General features: G+C 41.4%; 1 protein-coding gene across 8 annotated transcripts in view; it reads left to right on the forward strand.

The window, feature by feature from the left end:
* The window catches only part of ENAH (ENAH actin regulator), a 1657477-nt gene that overhangs the window by 1107146 nt on the left and 528628 nt on the right, over window positions 1-21703 (forward strand). The gene's annotated exons all lie outside the window — the stretch shown is intronic.

A 21703-nucleotide genomic window follows, 5' to 3' on the forward strand; every position in this document is an offset into this window, starting at 1 on the left:
TTAGACCACAGAAAATGTTCTTAGTTTCGTAACATATCCAAACGCGAAATGCAAATGCCTGATGGACATTCTTTTTATAAGGTAGCATGACTGAAAAGTAATAAAAAACAGTAAATACGGCAGTGAAGATAGTAAAAACTACAAATTGTGAGACAATCTCCTTCTCTGGATGAGTTTAAGAAAAGGTTTTATTTATTTGTTTTATTTTACATTTGTTAATCGGGAAAGTCCGACTGAACACGGGTCCTTTTTCAGCAGAGGCCCAGGGATAAAAGCTCCAATTGCAGGCATATTGTTACCATGTAAAAGTATACAGAAAGTAGCAGTTAAGGACATCTCAATAGATTGCAAACATTACAAAATACCACATTGATGGCAAAATATAAGTTACATAATGTTGAAGAATACAATTTTTGTTACAAGGCAGAAGTCCCGTTCTACATAGCATACCTCTCAACTGTACACATTTTTGCAGAATGTCCAGACTTTGGCATCATATTTTTGGTCCATTTTTCATAAAATTGTGATTTTCTGGCAAACTAGTGGTAAATTATTAAAGATTGATGTTCGAAAATAATGACAGACATTTGAGTTTCAGACTTCATATCCTTCAGAAAAGTTATGCTAATGCACAACCTGTTATTCTGTCAACTTTCTGAGATTGTAAGCACAATATTTAAAAACTCCCTATTCTGGGGCCTTTGTCCCACTTTTATTTATGGCTTTATCCAGATTTCTTGCTCTAAGAGGTTGAGAGGTATGCTACATAGTCATGCATCTGATATAGAATTAGAGATGTTTGTCTAACTACAGATGTTTACCTAGAGATGCAGCTACTAATTGCTGTTAAATTAAACCAAAGTAATGGGTGGTAGTATATCTAGGAACTAGGGAACGCCTATCCAGGGGAGTGACAGGTGCATAGCCAGGTGTCCAGAAGGTGTGACTTAAGCAGCTTTTTGAATTGTGAGTCATAGCTGTTGGAAATAATATGGGTTGGCAGTTTATTCCATATTTTAGGGACAGAGTTAGAGAAGAGAGATTTCCAGCTAAGTTGTTGGGTGTGGTATCAAGAAGGTGTTGGTTACTGGAGCAAAGAGATCAGGCAGTGGTGTATGTTTGAATGAGATTATGGAGAGAAGGGGTTTTATTAGGTTGGTGGAGAATTTTGTGAGCAAAGGTTAGTTGATTAAAGTGTAGAAGCTGGGGGAGTTCAAGCCGATTTAGCTGTTTAAGTGATGTGCAATGATGTGATCTATACGAGTCACCACTGGCAAATTTTGCTGTGTTGTTGTAGCAAGATTCCAGTTGGATTAAGACAGTTTTTTTGGATGCTGGTGAATACTGGGGAGTAGGGAGGCATCAAGGAGGGTGCATATGAGATGTGTGTGAGCTATGGTAGCTTTTGTGTTGCTTGTAAGAAACTATTTCTGTACGGGAGCCCTATTTTCTTGAGAACCTTGTTGATAGTTTGGGATATGTGAATGTCAAATTTCAGGTTCTTGTCAGTTTTGACCCTGAGCAGTTTAGTGTGAGTAATGGGGTGATTATAGTTTTGTTTCTGGACAAGATATTAAATGAGTGAAAATATGATGGGTATCTAGTTGGACTAAAAAGGAGGAGTTTAGTTTTGTTGGGATTTAGAATGAGCTGGGAGTTAGTGAGACATGTTTTTACAGTCAGAAATGAATGTTGGGTTATGGTTTGGAGGTATTATACAAATATTTCAGGCATGAGCAATAATGCCCTTCTTGCCTGCATAGTTATAGATTGTCCCTATTTCCATTTCTTATATTTTTTTTAGCTATCAGGCTGGATTCAATAAACCCTAACTGGTCTACTCTGAGCATGTGCACATCTTGGCACGATGAGCACACGATAGAACATTATTTTAGATTCAGTAAGTATCTAGATTCAGCACAGTAAACATTCTGCCATGCAAATTACAACATAAACAACTGAACTGTATGGTAATCAACAAAGTTCGAAGTTCACAGATGACTGCAAACTAGGAGCCACAGTCAAAACTCCTAACGATGTGGACAATCCTACAAAAGGGCCTCACTGAGACGGATGCCTGGTGTCAAAGCCATGGCCTCAAACTCAATAACAAAAAGTGCACTATCATCCCTTTTGGTAAAAACTCTGGACCCATAAACTACCACATAGGCGGTAGTCTACTTAACAGTGAAAGTGTGATGAGACTTTGGGACACAGGTGGACAGTAGTCCCTCATTTGTTAATCACATCGCCACAGCAGTCAGGAAATCCTTGTACGTGGCACACCTCATCACAAAAGGTTTCTCATCCAGGAGAAGAGAGGTCATTGTTCCCCTCTACTCATTACTCATTAGACCCATTATAGAGGACAATGCCCCAGGTGGAGGATGTACAGCAGGACTCTTAAAAGCACCCCCTAATAACCCTCTTGTGTGGCACCTTGCCACACTTTGGCTACATCCATAGTCAACAGGTACGAAAGGTACAGTAACCACACTAGTCTGATTAAGAGTGTCACTCTCCACCTGTCCAATATTTGAGGCTTACTGAATGTGTTGGTGTAGGCCTACTAGCTATGTCTGATGAAATTACAGATGATGGCTGAATGTCAACCTCAGTGTCAGATTCACCCTCTGCACCCCCCACTGTGCCTTTGGCCACCATCATCATCAGAGTCTGTTGGTACACTGGCATCAGGTGGTAGATGACCCACACTTCCACTGTCAAGATCACCTGTTATAATAAGCAACAAACACAGGAAGAAATTAATGCCTACACTACTATAGTCCAGTATATGCTAACAAATTAACAGTGCTGCCACTATTACAGACAGTAGAGCAATACACACAACAGTCCTGATAGCCACATTAGAAAATAAAAATGTTGTTTAACTCCTCATCAGTAGTGACAAAAAATGTTTGGCTTATCTTACATAGATGCTTGTCTGCTCAATATATGTGATGGTTCTATAAGAAGTTAAGCAAAAGATAAGGACACCTGCATCACGAAGAGTAACAGATAGGGTTTTAGAATTTTTCCTTTTATATGTCGATTAACCATACTTTTAACAAGAACTCGGAGGACACGTCCAGGCCAAGCCCATGTATAATCAACCTGAATGTGTTAACTTTATCAAAGATGTATCCCCCCAAATAAATACAGGTAAAAATGTTAAATAGAAAAATTGTATTTGCTGTTAATTTATTTTCCATTTTCTGTCAATATTTTACTATCCAAGATGTATTTAACAATTAATATAGTTAAGCCTATGTAGAAGCTCCTCCTGGGACATACATGTCCTGTCTGAAACAGCAGCACCAACATCGATGACATGCTGATGTTCTTCATCTCACATTGCTGCAGTCATAACTTATGGGTAGTCCGCTGTCCTCGGTCGGCCCGAATACCAAAGTATTAGGCTGACGTCGGTCATGGGAGCACAGATCTGACATCAGAGCATCAGGGTATTAAAGCGCATGACCGACGTCATATCCTCAGTCTTTTTTGCCGCATGGTCCAATGCAGAAGCAGCGTTTGCAAGTGCCGTTCGGCGTTCTGAAATTTTCGTATTCTGAGTTTCAGACCGAAACCAAGTTGGGCTAAGTACCCCGTTGGGGAATATTTTTGTTTTTTCTTGCCTCAGTTAATTCCGGATGTCAGAAAAAGTGAATAATTGTATTTCTTGTGGGAAACAGATACCGCATAGGGATTACCACTCTCTTTGTATTCCTTGTTTGGGACCTGAGCACGACGTAGTCGGGTGTTGCTTTTGTGCTAGGTTTAATAAGCGCACCATTAAACATAGGTTAGATTGCGCTAGGCTTGTCTTCGGTAAGCGGTGTAATTATAATATGCCGTCGGATCCTCCGGCGCCGCTTCAAGAAGCGCAAAGAAAAATCTTTAAAGTCCAGGCAGGATGAGTCGTCCGTTCCGGACGCCGGTTCTTTAGAAACTACGGTGGAATCTGTGGATCCAGCCGAGGTTTCAGTTGAGTCTCAGGGGGAGGCGTTAATTTTGCAAGATGTGGCCTCTCAGGAGTCAGGTCAGGCTGAGGGGGCCTCTCAGGTTGTGGTTCTCCCTTCCTTGCCTAAGGTGGTTAGGCCTTCTCCCTCTATCTCTAAGGCTCCTTCCAAAGGCAGGCCTGGTTTGTCTTCCACGGGTGTCAGTCCTAGTTCTGCAGGTTCTGTGCCTAAAAAACACATGCTTAAAATGGCAGAAGATTTAATTTCTTTAATCAGAGGTTCTATGCCCCCTCCTGATAAGAGGCCTAGGGTGGAGCCAGAGGTGGAAAGTTTGGAGCAGGCTTCAGATTACTCAGAGTCTTCGGCTGAAGACATTCAGGATTTTCCTCCTTTTTCTGATTCTGACGCAGAGGATTCCACTCCTTCTGCTTCTCCTCCAGAGGATTTTTCTTTTTCAGAAACCCTGCATTCTATGAGGGAGCATTTTAAATGGGAAGGTCAGGATTTCTCAGATTCCCAAAAGAGGCTTAGGGAATTTTTGTTTTTACCACAGCATAGGCCCTTGGCTATACCTCCTGTTTTGGATGTTGTTCAAGACGTTTTCTCCGAGGCTTCCCTTAATCCACTCTTTGCCTCCTGCGCCAGTTAAGCCAGACAGGTATTACAGAGTGCCTGAGGCTCATAAATATCTGTATAAGAGTCCAAGGGCTGACCCAGAAACTATTAGCCAGGGACCTAAGGGTGTCAGGGCTTCTGTTGTAAAGAATCCAGTTCCTATGGATAAAGATGCTAGAGCTTTGGATAGATGGGGTAAGAAAGTGTATACCTCTTCCACTTTAGCAATGAGGGCTTTGAATTGCCAGTTTCATATGTTGAAGTACCAGAATTTTCTCCTTACTCAGCTAAAATCTAAAGTGGATGCTTTGGCAGAGGGCATAGAGTGTAAGGAATTACAGGATTTGGTACATGCCTCTGAACAGGTGGGTAAGCATTCTTTGCAGTGTGGTTTCGATGCTTTACAGGCTTCTTCCAGGGTGGCTGCCACTGGTTCAGTTATTCGCAGGCACGCCTGGCTTAAGGATCAGAATTTGTCAGAGCATGTTAAAACTAGAATTTTGGATGCTCCTTTACAGTCTGAAGTTTTGTTTGGTTCTCCTGTGGAGTCTGTCTTGAAGAAAATGGAAGACAAGGCTAAGTCTATGCAGACTGTTAAGGATTTTTTGCAGGTGCAGCCTCCTAGGTTTAGCAGGAATTGGCCTACTAAGGGATGGGCTTATCCTTCTTCTGATTTACAGTCTAGGGGTAGATCTAGACGTGGTAGGGGCAGAGCTCAGAGTTCTTTCAGGCCTAGAACATGGAGTTCACCTGCACAATCTACAGGTGAGGGCAGGGGCCAGTCCTTTCGTAAACAGGCCCAATGACCTGCATCTTCAGCTGCCAGATTCTTCCTGTCTGGCAGCTCCTTTGGGAGGAAAGTTGGCACTCTTCAAGCAAAACTGGCTATTAGTCACCCAGGACAAATGGGTGTTGGACATTATAGACCGAGGCTACAAGTTTTATTTCCATACATTGCCTCCTTTCAAAGGCATGCCAGACGTTCCTCCTCAGCAAAGGGTAGAGGCTCACAAGCAGATTTCTTTACTTCTTCAAATGGGGGCTATACAGCAAGTCCCTCTGTCAGAAGTGGGCCTAGGATTTTATTCTCGCCTGTTTCTAGTACCAAAGAAAGGAAACACTTGGAGGCCGATTTTGGATTTATCTATCCTCAACACATACCTGGACATTCCAAAATTCAAAATGTTGACGTTGCAACAACTTCTACCTCTGTTGGGCAAAGATCACTGGATGGTAACTCTGGATCTCAAATAGGCTTATCTTCATGTTCCTATCAGGCCCAGTTGCAGGAGATACCTGCATTTTCGGGCTGGGACTTTACATTATCAGTTCTCTGCATTGCCCTCTGGCTTATCTACTGCGCCCAGGGTGTTCACAAAGGTTCTGGCTCCAGTGATAGCCTTCTTAAGGTTAAGAGGAATACAAATTTATCCTTATTTGGACGATTGCCTGATTCTTGCTCAAGACAAGTACGAACTTCTTCATCATCTACAGTATGTGATGGCAGTGTTAAGGTGCCTAGGGTATTCTGTGAACGAAACAAAGTCCAGTCTAGTACCCTCTCAGGAAATGTGCTTTCTGGGTGTGAGACTGAATACAGCTTCCCAGATGGCCTTTTTGACCCCGGACAAGCAAAAGAACCTAACACTTTACTTCCATCAATTGTCTCTACGGTCCAGGCTGACTGCAAGGACAGTCCTTCAAGCCTTGGGGTTCATGGCATCTTGTATTCTGGTGCTTCCCAATGCCAAACTGCATATGAGGAAGTTACAATGGTATCTCAAAAATGTATGGACACAACACTCCCAAGATCTGGACACTGTCATTCAAATAATACCTTGCATTCAAAAGGAATTTTTGTGGTGGGCTCAGGAATGTCACCTAAACAAGGGACTCTCTGTGACCCGACCAGAGGCGAGTCAGATTTTAATGACAGATGCCTCGGACAAGGCTTGGGGAGCACACCTCAATGGAAAATGGGTTCAAGACACGTGGCCTGCCAGACTTCAACATTTACATATCAACTTGAAGGAGATGTTAGCAGTCCAATTTGCATTGATGGCTTTCAAGGATATACTTCACCCAGGACAAGTGTTGATTCAAACAGACAACACAACTGTCATGTGGTACATCAACAAGCAAGGGGGAACCCATTCGTACCCTCTTTGCAGGCAAGCAATGATTTTGTGGGAGACTGCTCTCAGTTTACACCTCAATCTTCAGGCAAGGTTTCTACCAGGAGCACAGAACTCCTTAGCAGATGTTTTGAGCAGACAGATAGTGGATCCCCACGAGTGGAAATTGGATCCTCATGTATTTCAAAAATTGACAGTGATATGGGGAACTCCAGACATAGATCTGTTCGCTTCTCCACTAAATTTCCAGTTGCCAAAGTTTTGCACAAAAATGTTTCATCCCACAGCTTGGAAAGTGGATGCTCTATCATTCAGTTGGAGCAATCTTCACGTCTATGCCTTTCCGCCTCTGCCTCTCCTCCCCAAAGTACTCTTGAAGGTCAGACAAGACAAGCCCTCCATGATTCTAATAGCTCCAGATTGGCCTCGACAGCACTGTTACCCTCTGCTGAGGAGTTTAGTACGGGAGCCTCCATGGACTTTGCCTTCGATTCCGCCCATTTCGTCTCAGGAGGGCAATCATTTCCTCAATGTCAGGATTCAGTCCCTGCATCTAACAGCCTGGCGTATTCTGTTCTAGGACCTGGAGGGTCGCAGCTTCCACAACAAGTTTTGAATGTTATTTTGGAGGCCAGAAGGCCTAGTACAAGGAAAGTTTATGCTGATAAATGGAGGAGATTTTTAATTTGGAGCAAAACAAAGAGCTTTGATGTTTCCAGGCCTGATTTAAGTGTTTCTCTTCAATATCTTACAGAATTATTAGACAAGGGTTTGTCTTTCTCCTCTATAAAAGTTCATGCTGCAGCCATTTCTGCTCACTATGACTGTGACCCACCATTATTCTCTCATCCTTTGTTTAAGCAATTTCTTAGAGGGGCAAAGAACATAAGACCCCCACGTAGAGCTCCTACTCCTGCCTGGGATCTCAATTTTGTGTTGGAAAAACTTACTTTACCTCCTTTTGAACCTGCAGCTACTGCTGAGTTAAAGTTTTTGTCTTGGAAGACTGCTTTTTTGTTGGCCATTACGTCTGCTAGAAGGGTTTCTGAATTACAGGCTCTTATGGCAGTTGAACCCTTCCTAATTTTTCATAAGGATAGGGTATCTCTGCGTACTAACCCTACTTTTATGTTTCAAATAGTTTTTGTTTCAAGTGGTTTCAAATGTGGCCTTGAACCAATCAATTCATTTGCCTACTTTTTATGCAGATCCCCAAAATAAAGGGGAGAAAATTTTGCACACTTTGGATATTCACAGGCAGTTGCGTTATTATTTGAGCAAGACTAAAGGGTTCAGACAGTCTCAGCAGTTGTTTGTTTCTTTTGCTTTAGGTTCTCAGGGGAAACCTGTTTCAAAACAAACTATTTCTAAGTGGATTGGCCTTTGTATTGCTTTTTGTTATTCTCATCATGGTAAGGAGATTCCGGCTGGAATCAGACCTCACTCCACTAGGGCTACTGCCACTTCTACTGCTTTTTTAAGGGGAGTAGCTACTAGAGATATTTTGGAAGCAGCTACTTGGAGTTCAGTGCACACTTTTTCTAAACATTACCATCTTCCCCTTTATTCCAAATCTAGGGCTGGATTTGCCACTGCAGTCTTACAGGGTATTTTGGCAGCTCCCAATGCTTTATGATTTTGCCAGCCTCCCTTTGCCTCTGCTTTGGGATTCTACCCATAAGTTATGACTGCAGCAATGTGAGATGAAGAACATAGTACAGTTTTGTACCTACCATAAATGTAGATGTTCGAAGATCCACATTGCTGCAGTCCAATTTACCCTCCCTCCTTCCCCTCTGTAGTTAGGAATGGTTGTATGGTTTGGGTGGTAGCTGATATTTGTACATGCCTTTTGGGAAGTATTCTATTTTTGGCTATGGCCTTTCTTTTTAGGGCCTTCTGACATCTGGGGCAAGAAAAGACTGAGGATATGACGTCGGTCATGCGCTTTAATACCCTAACGCTCTGATGTCAGATCTGTGCGCCCATGACCGACGTCAGCCTAATACTTTGGTATTCGGGCCGACCGAGAACAGCGGACTACCCATAAGTTATGACTGCAGCAATGTGGATCTTCGAACATCTACATTTATGGTAGGTACAAAACTGTACTTTGTGCACTTTCTATTGAGCTCTCTGGATTCCTGACAGTGGACAGGAACTCTTCATTTGGTGTCAGTGGTGGTTCTGTAGCAGGTCACCCCCAGTAGCCATATGGTCACTTGCCACTCCAGCTGCTCCCCTCCAGGCTGAAGAAATTATGTCAGTGGCCATAAGGTACACCTTTTCAGATGCCCTGCTGTGTACTCCCTCTGCATTAACATCAGCTGCTGCCAAATTCACTTTCTGCCAGACATATCTCCACACCCCATCTCAAGCAGAAAGGAACCATGTCACCTACACACTTCCACAATTACCTGACTATATACGGTCAAGTAAGCATAACCTCCACTACAGCTGTTATTAATCAAGTTCTACTCTCAGGAAATATTTGGAAGTGTGGGTTGGTACAGTGATAAATGTGTTTATCTCACAGACACAAGGTGTACAGTGTTTGATTCTCACATTTTGAAAGGGAACTTGGCTAGGCTTAAAATGGCCTGCAAGAGCAGCTGGCTTAGTACTTACCTATGAAACTATACTGTAATGCCTCTGGGTCTGAGTATGTGATAACATTTACTGATAAGTCTACTCAGTGCTGGGCATTGTTTGGGAGGTTTCTAACATAGTTAAAGAATGCCTTGTTGTTATCCTTCAACTGTGTGGCTGTTTTTATCTCATATTTGGCTTTTTGATTTCATTTCGGTGTGGAGTTCCTTGTTCAGTTTAAGAAAAGGATTTCTGTATCTTGAAAGTTAATCTTTTTGTTTGGCATGCAGTAATTATTTTCTGTTATAGCACCAGTTTATATTCAGGTTCTGCTACAGGGGGTTATTTAAGCAATAACCAACGACGTGGTGTGATATATTGAAGATTTACCCACAGTTGGTGTGGTTTAACCATGAGGGCGAAGCCTGAGTGATTAAACAAAGGCAACTGTGGATAAATCTTCAAAATACCGCAACCACGGATTCGGTTATTGCTATTATACAGTGACATTTAAGAAACAAAATACTTAATTTTCTTAAATAATGTCTTTGTATAACGGTGGATTACTGTTCTTCTGCTGATTGTGGTATACTGCTTCTTTGTTTTGATGTACTGCGCATGTGTATGGGACTTGCATTCTCATGCATACCCAGTACATCAATGCTTTGAAATGGAAGCAACAGAGAAAAGAAAGCCTCCTTTGCTCCATTTTCTCTTTTTCTCTTTTTCTCTCTGTCTCTCTCTCTTTTTTTTTTTTTCTAATTCTTAAAAAAAAAAGGTTTTGGGGCACTTTATACCAGCGGAAAAAAGTCCGGGCAACCAGACCTTTTTCCATTGGTATATTGTGGGATTTATAATGGGCACACTGGTTGAGCTTGGCCAATCAGCATGCACATTTTTGAATATTAATAGGGAGTTATTGTATAATTTTGAATTTGCCATTGTAATCATTTCTGAGGGAGAGAAATGCATCTGTGCAGCTATTTACATGTGCTTATGTTAAAGATTTCACATAAGCAGTGCGGTTCATACCTCTCAACCTCTTAGAATAACAAATCTGGACAAAGCATGGGTCAGGGGGTCAGGTGTGCTCAAAAGCCCAATAACAGGTACACAGTTTAAATATTACTATTATAAAATTAAACATTTGATATACTTAAAGGTTTTGCATTAGCATACATTTTCTGAATAACATGAAGTTTGAAACTCAAATGTGTCTCACTCATCTGCCAGAAAACCACAAAATTTATGTGGAACAGACCAAAACTAGGAGGCAAAAATCCGGGCATGCTGCTAACATTTGGACACCAGAGAGGTATGCTGGGGTTCTCAAGATGGGAAGGGTTTTTTGAAATTAGCTAAGGTCATCACTCGGTTTTAGTAGATAAGCCTTTACATAACTTTTGAATACATGATGCATTCAAAGTTGATTCAGAACTCAGTCTTATGTAGAATGTGAATGATTTGCAGTGATTCTCTCAACTGTGTAGATTTTTACAGAATGTCTATATTTTTGCCTCATTTTTTTACCTGTTCCTCATACTATGTTTGCTGTTCTAGGAAATTGAGTATTGAAGTCAATAATTAATGATATACATTTGAATTTGTGACTTCATACCCTTCAGAAAAATGCATGTTACTGCAAAAATCTGTGACTGTATCAACTTTCTAAATTTGTAATTGCAAAATGTAAAATATGCCTCCATTTATGTGCCCTTGTCACCCATTATTGTAGGCTTTGTTCAGATTTCTTGCCCTACAAGTTTAAGGGTTATGGTTGTGGTCTGATTTGACCATAGAGGACTTTACAGTTGGTGGGGTGCAAAACTGGCCCATGCTGGTAATGACCAAATCTCATTGTTTGTTTTATTGTTTGAGTTCATTAACATTTTTATTATCATTAATGTGTATTTATTGATAGGCCATGATACTGTCTTGTCCAGTGACCTATTATCTCATAATGACAGGATAAGTCTGATCTGGATGCCAAAAAGCCATCCATGTCTACCCGAGCAAATACAATATTCTTTTTCTACCTTGTACATTTTACTCATTATACTAATGGTTCGGTTGTGTGTTTATGTTAGAATGTATTTGTGTGGTTGTGTCTGTGTGTATATATACTATATCTGTGTTTGTGTGTATGTATGTGTATATATATATATATATATATATATATATATATATATATATATATATGTATGTGTGTGTGTGTGTGTGTGTGTATGTATACCAAGAACATTGATATGCATGGGTGCCAAGCTTTGGAGTGAATGGCAAGTGCTCCAACATCGAGAAGAGTGACACACACCTCTCAACTGTCCCTGATTTTGACTCAAATTTAAGCTCTGTTCCTCTTAATCCCTCCCAGAACTGATGACATTTGGATGAAAGGTGGTGGATTACACTTAGTAAATAGTGACAATAATTAAGAGTCGTAGACTTCTTTAACTTCAAAAGATGTAAATTAATTCACCTTCTCTTATTCTGTCAGTGTCTCAAGTTGATAGTACTAATATGTTAAAAGTGTCCCTGATTTTCTCTGGATTTATCCCTGATTGGTTGAGAGCTATGGAGTGACACCATTTGGTCAATGCAGACAGGTATTTGACAGGTGCGTGAGATTGGCAATCCTTGAGTAGGGGAATATGTCGTTTCCATGTGGAATGTGTGATCGCAGAGTTTGTATTTATAATTAGCAGGGGGTGTGGGGGGAAATTAGCAGGGCATATAAAGTATTGCATGATAGCTGTAAGAATCAGTGGGGGTTAGAAAGTTCACAAACAAGGAGAGGATATATATAAGGCTCCCAAATTTGCAACAAAGTCAAGAAAGTTTAGGATTTTTGTTTAGAAGTGTTTGCATAGGTATTTTAATACCTCGAGCAGACTCAAAGAATGTTTCCTCAGGTAGATTGCAAATGTTGGATGTTTGATGGGGAAGGAGGAGGTAATTTGGAACATATATTTGGGACTGCAGTGAGTTGGCAGACTTTAACAATTCATTGCAGATGACTCTGTCGGAAATAATGCATCTGGCCACAGGCAATCATCACAAGTTACCTCACCAGTTGGATCTCCTCACTGGACAAGAGGTCTGTCTTCCATCCCCACTTGTCCACTCTCCAACTAACATTGAGGATGATAGGGGTTTGATCCCTTTCAGGCACCCATTTTCTGAGGACATGTTCAGGGTTTTACAGGAGGCAAGGAAACCCTCAATCAGAAAATTTTCATAGTTGGCCTATTCTTCTATGAAAGCCCATTTGGCAGCCATTTTGCTTGTCTACCCTTGAATCCTCTTTTGACCTCTCCTTTTGAGATCAAACAATTTCTTAAAGGCATTCTCCATATCAGGCCTCCAAGAAAGCCTATTTTTCCTCTTTGGGACCTTAATTTTGTTTAAGAAAAGTTGAATCAGGCTTCTATTGAGCCTGTAGATTCTGCTTCTTTGCGGATTTGTACCTGGAAGACTGTTTTGTTGCTGGCTCTTACTTCTGTTCAGAAGGTTTCTAAGCTGCAGACCCTTATGGCCATTCTTGCTTTTTTGTTTTATCACAGGGACAGGGAGTCCCTGTGTACTAATCCTCCTTTTATATGCCCAAGGTAGTCAGAGTTGTCCTTAAATCAGTCAGTACAACTACCTTCCTTTTTCCCTTCTCCTCAGTCTGCTAGTGTGAGGGTCGTGCATACCTTGGATTTGCAGAGACGACTCGGGTACTATTTGGATAAAACTAGGACTATTCATAAGTCTGATCAGCTTTTTGTTTACTGTCATTCCAGGTCTTTGGGTTTGGCTTTTTCCAAACAAACCATCTCCACCAGGATATCTAAGGTCATTTATTTTTGTTGTTCTTTTAATGGCAAATCTCTGTCTGCTTTTGTTAGAGCTCATTCCACTTGGCTGTTGCCTATTTTGGTGACATTTTTCAAGGGTTTGGACACCATTCCATCCTTGAAGTTGCTACTTGGTCTTCAGTGCATGCTGTTACTAAGCATTATAAGTTGAATATGGTTTATATGGTCAGAGCAGGTTTTGTTGAAACTATTCTATGAGGGTTTTTTGAGGGCTCTGCTCAGCCTTCCACCTCTCATTCTGTTGTTGAACTTTTTTACTGTCCATTCTGTAATGAATACTGCAACAGTGATATAGAATGACATAGTACAGTTGTGTAAAATCTTACCATAACAGTAGATGGTCCTGTTCTTCTGTGTTGCAGTATTCCCTCCCACTAACCCCCTCTTGTTTATTCTGCATTTTTTTCCTTCTGGATGTGTATGGACTCCTTTGTCTTATGAGGACTGTTCTGTTCTGGAGCAATACAGGTCTAGGTAGTTGCATCCGTAAGTCTCTTTTATGACCCGTGTTCTGTGTGGTGAGCATTAATGTGATGTACAACAGAACCAAGATTTATTTTAAGCTTATTTATACTGGCCAAGTGACAGGCTGTCCTTGGCACTATATCACTTCTGTACCGAATACTGCACTAGAGAAGAGAAGGACATCAGCTGTCATGGTAAGATTTTACACAACTTTCTGTCACTTTGCTCCATCATCACTACCATGCATACTTCTCATCTGTCCAGATTTTCCCTGAATGTTTAGATTTTTGCCTCATTTTTTTGGTCTGTACCTCATAAAATTTTGATTTTCTGGCAAATCACTGAGGATTAAAGTTACTAAATAATAACACGCATTTGAGTTTCTGACTTCATATCCTTCACAAAATGGACACTAAGAAATCCTGTTAGTCTAGCAACTTTCTAAGTTTCTAAGAGCAACATTTAAAAGTTATCTCTATTTTTGGGCATTTGTTCCTTATTACTTTGGGCTTTGTCCAGATTTTTGTGCTAAGAGGTTGAGAGGTATGCTATCATGCAAGTTGGAATGGAAATAGTTTAAATTTTACCATGTAGGCCTAATCATCATCATCAGTCCAGGAACCAGACACTCATTAGGTACTGCAAACTCTTAGAATGATGCCAAAAGCTGTACAGTATCAATTCAGTTATTTGTTTTAACAGTGGAACTAGAAACAGATTCATACTGACATAAGGTTAAAAGAGAAAGTACTGAAATAATACAATGCAGCAACTCACTTAAGATGCATCATGTACACTAGGAAGTGCATTTGGCTAATAGCTGGAAATCAGCAAAAATACAGTATGAAGTGAAAGGAAAAGATGAGTGTTTACTAACTTTTAAACTTTGCATCAGTCATGCTTCTAGAGTTGTACAAGCAGCCTGCTCATAAAAAATAGTGCATTTGTCTAGTAGTATTCAGAAATCAGCACATACCAAACTAGAAACTGAAAAAGGAACGGAAGAGTGTGTTCACTAATGCTCCAGCTGACTGTCACACACTTGCTTTCTATGGAATTATTAGCAGGTTAGAAAGTGACAACACCAGGCTAGTATTCAAAAATCAGAACACAGTAAAACATGAAATGAGAGAGAGAAGTATGGTTTCCACGAATGTTTGTCTCACTCAGATGGTTTCTGTAGGTAGAAGCCATGGCATAAACTTTTTGTAGTTGGCCAGAATTTACAGTCACCACAGAATAAAATATGAAAGAAACAAAAAAATGTTTACTAATGTTTTAAAAGCCTTGCATTGCTGATGTGCTTTGTAGTGAAGCAGCAGCTGTCAGGTCATAATATGCCTGAAAAGCTACTTTTCTCAGTGGGTAAAATGCACATATTACACTAATGAATGGCTCACAAGGAAAGCTGTTGTCAGTACAACTGCAATTTGAGATGGAATGTGGCTCAATGCAGGCTCTCTTCCCTCATCCCCCTCAGCCAAAGGTGAGCATGCTCAGAAAGGCAAGCCTGAAATGTAAACAGACAGAGTCAAAACAAAAAAATCCCTGGGATTGTCCCTTTAAATACAACTTCCCAGATGACTTACCTCACGCCAGAGAAACAAATTCATTTGACAACCTTCTTCAAGCAAGTGGCCACAAAAACCTTGCTGTATGCAAGACAAATACTGCTAGCCTTGGGGTTCATGGCCTCCTGCATTCTTCTAATTCCATATGCAAGACTGCATATGAGGAAACTACAGTGGTATCTAAAAAGCCTATGGTGTCAACATTTTCAAGACCTAGAAACCATGATTCCCATCATACCTTGCCTACGCCTATAGTTCCTTTGGTGGGCAGAGGCTTGCCACCAAAACAAGGGACTACCTTTCACACCACCCCCTTCCGCCCAAACCCTAACAACAGACGCATCAGATTATGCATGGGGGGCTCACCTGGCAGGGAAGTGCATTCAGGGCAAATGGAACCCAAGTCAAATGCCCCTGCATATCAATCAAAAAGAAATGTTAGCTGTATAGAATGCTCTGACAGCCTTCAAGGACCACATTCTTCCTGGACAGCTAATGGTAAAGACGGACAACACCACTGTTATGTGGTACATAAACAAGCAGGGGGGGTACACATTCTTATCCCCACTGCAGACTAGCCATGGCATTGTGGAACACAGCCCTGAGCTACCAAGTACACCTACAAGCTCAATTCCTGCCAGGAAAATTAAATACACTGGCAGACGGACTAAGCAGAAAACTCAAGGACCCAAAAGAGTGAAAACTGGAACCAAGGATTTTCAACATGTTGACAAGCAAATGGGTGAGCCCAGACCCGTTTGCCTCTCCCCAGAACTACCAATTGGACAAATCTTGCACAAGGACTCCCCACAAGCAAGCCTGGAAAGTGGATGCTCTGTCCTTCAGCTGGAAAAACCTATCAGTCTGTGCCTCCCCCCCCCCCCCCCGCCTCTGCTCTCCAAAATGCTACTAAAAATCAAACAGGACAAACCAAGGATGATTTTGATTGCTTCAGACTGTCCGCCCCAACACTGGTACCCCTTCCTGTACAGTGCGTCACTGTTATCTCCATGGCACCTGCCTCAGACTCCTTCCCTGCCGTCTCCGCAGGAGAACCAGATGTTGCACCCTCAGCTTCTAACACTGAACCTTGCAGCCTGGCTAATTACTTAATCTCTCCTTTACCATCCCTCAGTAAACCTGTGATGGATATCATTTTCGAGGCAAGGAAGCCTAGTACTAGAAAATCGTATGCTGAAAAATGGAAAAGATTCTGTGCCTGGAGCCAGTCTCAAGGGATGAGCACAGCACCACCCAATTTACTTCAGATTTTACAATACTTAACTGAGATGCTTCACAAGGGCCTGTCTTTTTCCTCCATCAAAATTCATGCCTCAGCCATTTCAGCTCATTATAACACAGAACCTCCCCTCTTCTCTCATCCACTGCTCAAGCAGTTCCTCAGAGTGGCAAAAAATGTGAGACCACCCAGGAGAGCTCCAACCCCAGCCTGGGACCTTAACTTTATTTTGAAGAAACTCACTCTACCTCCTTTTGAGCCAGCTGCTACTGCAGACATAAAATTTATTTCGTGGAAAACAGCTTTCCTTTTAGCAATCACTTCAGCTAGAAGGGTATCTGAATTACAGGCCCTTATGGCAGTGGAGCCTTTCATCATCTTTCATGCGGACAGGGTGTCCCTCAGAACCAATCCATCCTTCATGCCCAAGGTGGTATCCAGTGTGGCTCTTATTCAGTCCATTCATTTGCCAACCTTCTTTCCCAATACCACAGAATAAAGGGGAATGGATACTGCATTCCTTAGATGTGCACAGACAACTTAGATTCTACTTGGACAGGACTAAACCTCAAAGGAAATCTGAACAACTGCTGGTGGCATTTGCTGCAGGGGCAGAGGGGAAGGCTATTTCAAAGCAAACCATTTCTAAATAGATAAACTATTGCATTCATTCTGCTTTAAGCACCATGGAAAACCTATCCCCCAGGGGATGAGACCTCACTCCACCAGGGCTGCATCTACCTCTACAGCGTTTCTCAGAGGCGTCCCTACCAGGGACATCCTAGAAGCTGATACTTATCATTTGCCAATTTTCTCTCAATCCAAAGCTGGCTTTGCCACTGCTGTCTTGCAGGGCCTTATAGCTGGCCCTAATGCTATCTAAATTCCTCCTCCCAACCATAGCTTTGGGAATCTATCCAAATGTAATGACTGCAACAGTGAAACACGAAGAACATAGTACAGTTATGTACACTTACCATAAATGTAGATGTTCGAGTGTATTCACTGTTGCAGTCCTGGTTACCCTCCCTCCAGCCCCCTAACGTCTTTTGACTATACCTCTACTTTCCTTTACTATGCTTAAAAGCCTTTTTGGTGTATTTGCTTTTTTGTTGGAGGTATATCTTTGTACTTTTATATTTAATTGGTTCCCATTAGGGGGACACCTGAAACCTGGGGCAAGAAAAACTAATGTAATGGCGTCGGCTGCATGTTTTATACCCCTGACGACCTGATGTCATGGAAGAAGGGACAGCAACCGACGCAGGACCCAAGACTTTGTTAATCAGGTCGACTGAGGGCTACCTGCAAGCAGATAACCCAAATGAAATGACTGCGAAAGTGAATACACTCGAATGGTAAGTGTACACAACTGTACTTTTCTATCCTGGAAGACTGCTTTCCTTTTAGCTATTACTTCAGCTAGAAGGGTATCTGAGCTGCAAGCCTTAATGGCAGAAGAACCTTTCATTATTTTTCACTCAGATCGGGTTTCTCTGAGAACCAAAAACCTCATTTATGCCTAAGGTAGAGTTTCCAGATTAATTCTTATCCAGTCTATTCACCTGCCCACATTTTTCAGCAATCCCCAAAATAAAAGGGAAAGGATTCTGCACTCTCTTGATGTGCATAGACAGCTGAGGTTTTACTTAGATAGGACTAAATCCTTTCGAAAATCAGATATTGGTTAGTTTTGCTCTTGGGCTCAGGGTAAAAGCTATTTCAAAACAAACCATCTCCAAATGGATTGCTCATTGTATTCACTTTTGTTACCTGCAGCATGAAAAGGTTCCCCTCAGGGTATTAGGACCCATTCTACTAGAGCAGCCTCTACCTCTGCAGCCTTTGTGAGAGGTGTGCCTACTAAGGACATTCTAGAAGCAGCTACTTGGTCTTCTGTCCATACTTTCACAAAGCATTACAATCTACATTTGTTTTCTAAATCCAGGTCTGGTTTTGCCTCTGCAGTTTTGCATGTCCTCCTTACCAACCCTTAATCTGTGATCCTTCCTCCCCCCTTTGTCGTCTTACTGGGCTTTGGGAATCAACCCATATGTGAGGACCGCAGCAGTGAAACACGAAGAACATAGTACGGTTGTGTACACGTACAATAAATTTAAATGTTCGAGTGTATTCACTGTTGAAGTCCTGGTTTCCCACCTTCCATTCCCCTTTTTTTCCTAAGGCACAGACTCTGGATTTTTATTTTTTGTATGACGTGTCCAGGGTGCTACTATTCCTGGATTAGCCTTCTTTTAGGGGCTCTTGACAGTTAAGGCAAGAAAAACTGAGGAAATGGCGTTGGCTGCCTCCCTTTATACCTGACATCAGTTTTACAACCGGCGTCAGCCGGCATCATATACCAAGGACTTGGGGCGACTGAGGGCTACCGGGAGCCAGATAACCTATATGTGAGGACTGCAACAGTGAATGCAGTCGAGCATCTATATTTATGGTAAGTGTACACAACTGTACTTTTGTGATAGCTATTTACCTTTTAGTCTGAGTGATTTTTGTGTGGCATTGTTTTTTAAAATCTTTAATAAAAGTATTTGCAAAAAAAAAAAAAAAAAAGAGGAAAGATCTGGCTGCAACTTAGGAAGCTTGGGGTATGTGGTCAACTCTGGGTTTTATATGACTGTGTCCCAGGCAATTCTGTAGGTGACTTTAGTATGCCTTGAAGAATTCTCAACAGTCTTGTAATGCTTGGAGCAGTATGCTATTTGTAATTTTCCCCTTACTAACTTATCAGATGAATGTTATCATAAGTGGTATCTGGATAAATAAGCAGACACTGCAGGAATTTTATGTAAAGAAGTTATTTTGGGGCCTTGGATGTTTCTCTGTATAACCTCTTGGAAGTTACCACTTTAGGGGGTGATCCTGAAAAATTAGTTTGCAACAGGTCGAGAGTCGAAAGCTTATTCCAGTAAGTTTGTTGTTTGCATACAGTGGCTAGAATGTTTAGGTTGTGTTGTAGTTCATACAAACCTTTGGTTTGCTTATTGAGAGAAAAGTGAAATAACTCAGTCCCTGGCCCAATAGGTTTAGTCATATATATATTTTCTGCAAGGAGGCATAATATGATATTTGGTAATCCTCAAGGGTTAAGGTTTGGTAATTGCAGTAGACTGACCACTTTCAGCAAACAAGGAATTAGTATTTCCGAGATGAACTGTGTGCGGGTGTAATCCAATAGCACCCTGTTTTTAACTGTGTGTTGTAAAGCATCTCCAGATGAGATACCCAAATCTACGGTTATTAGTGGGTTCCTTCTGCTTGTCCACTGCTATTTAAGTGAGTCTTTTCATGTAAGAACGTGTTCTTTTTATGTGCCATTTTAAAGGTACTCGGGACTAGATTTGGCAATATATCTTGAGCTTTACAAGGAAGTAGAGGTAAAATCATTTTGAAAGTGTTTTAACAGTCTAGGCTGAGGGACAAGACTGACTTAAGTTCAGCTGTCTATAGTACAACTTTAGTACTGTATCTTCACATTTTGTATACCAAATTGCCAACTTTGCCTTTTCTTGTATTTCATTGTATTTGTTTTGGAGCAATTTTTTTTACTTGCTTTGCAAGTAAAACACACACACACACGCACACATTTAAAAATAATATATAAAAACACTTGCATAATAATGACATATATCTACTGCATATGCTAAGCAATTTAAATTACTTTGGAGTAAGACTGCCAGTCGTAAGAGAAAAAGAAAATGTGTGTGTGATGTTCTTCCTCTGGGCCATTGAGCAAGGAGTCTCAATCCTCACCATGGGCACTGGTGAGGGATGTTAAGTTGGAACAAAAATAGATACACACAGGATTTCCAGATGCAGGTCTTTGCACCAAGCACAATTTCCCTTAAGAGCACACAGGCAGCACACTCTGCACTAGGGCTGGGTTTCTGTCTCTCTAGGCCCCAAATAAGTCTCCCCACTGACACAGCTATAGAGTTGTCCTCAGCCGAGTGTTCCAAGCCAAGTCCTCCACCACCCTCTCTGTGAAATAAGTGCTGTGTCCCTGCTCCAAGTAGCTGACACACACTCTTTGAGCTTTAATTTTCACACCCACACATGGGAAAGGCTGAAACAGATTTATCAGTTAGGATCACCTCTGCCCAAACTATAAGGCAGATACTGCCACCAGAGCACTCCAAAGCCAGCTACTCTAAAGCTTTTACAAGGGTAGCCAATTATACTGAGTAAAATTAATACTAATACAGATGGTAGTGTTGTCACCTCACAGTAAGACGCTGTCCGGTTCGATTCTCAGCTAGAGCGTCTTCTGCGTGGAGATGTGCATGAATAGGCGTACCTTTGTTGAAGGTTATGCATCAGGGCTGGTAACTCGGCACATAAAAATCAACTACCAATCATTAGCGGACTTGAGTTCCACTGTGGCGACCCCTAACCGGGAAAAGCCGAAAGAAACAAACAGATAGTAGTGTTTGACCAATGCAACAAGGCTTTCAGAAGTGGCCATAGTGTCACCAAATAAATATAAGTCCTCCCAAAGATTAAAATATTCTCTAAAAGATCAGCCACAATGAAACGTTTAAATATATTTAATAATAAAAAAGGAACATGAAAATACTAAATATATATATTTACAATAAACACCAGAGTTTGTCACAGGAAATTTTAAAAATAACACAGATGGAAAGGTTCACACAGATGCAGAAAAAAACAATACTTAACTAATCTTACTATTTTTTCCTGACTGATCTAAAACTCTAGTAAGTGAACCAAGGGACAGTAATTCATAGGTTCATAGGTTAGTACTAGGCTATCAGCCCTAGGGCCTATACAAGCCTAGCCATAACAATTCCCTGAATATTTCTTCCCACATTATTTACTTTCCTGGACCCCTGTCTAGCAGGGCGACTGACGTGATCCCTGGGGTGAATTTCCTTTCTCCCATCCAATCGTCAAGGTTCCTCTTGAAGAGGTCCAAAGAGGCACTCTGCTTGACATGTATGGGCAATCTATTCCAGAGTCTGGGGAGTCTCTGGGTCAGGAACCTATCCCTCCAACATGTTTTGTTTATTGTGATGACAAGGTTTAGATCCCTGGAGCGTGTAGCTCTGAGGGATTGGGATTTCTTTAAGTGTAGCATGTCCAACAGCTCTGTGTTTGACATGGCCTTGTATGTTAAGCAGAGATCGCCTCTGAGTAGACGATATGCGACAGAGTATAGCTGGAGTTTTTTAAGGCGGTCAGCATAGGGCATCTGCTTTAGGCCTGTGATTCTTTTAGTGAGGTATTT

Source organism: Protopterus annectens, chromosome 1.part2 (genome assembly GCF_019279795.1).
Source record: "Protopterus annectens isolate FY-2018-M chromosome 1.part2, PAN1.0, whole genome shotgun sequence".
Lineage (NCBI taxonomy): Eukaryota > Metazoa > Chordata > Ceratodontiformes > Protopteridae > Protopterus > Protopterus annectens.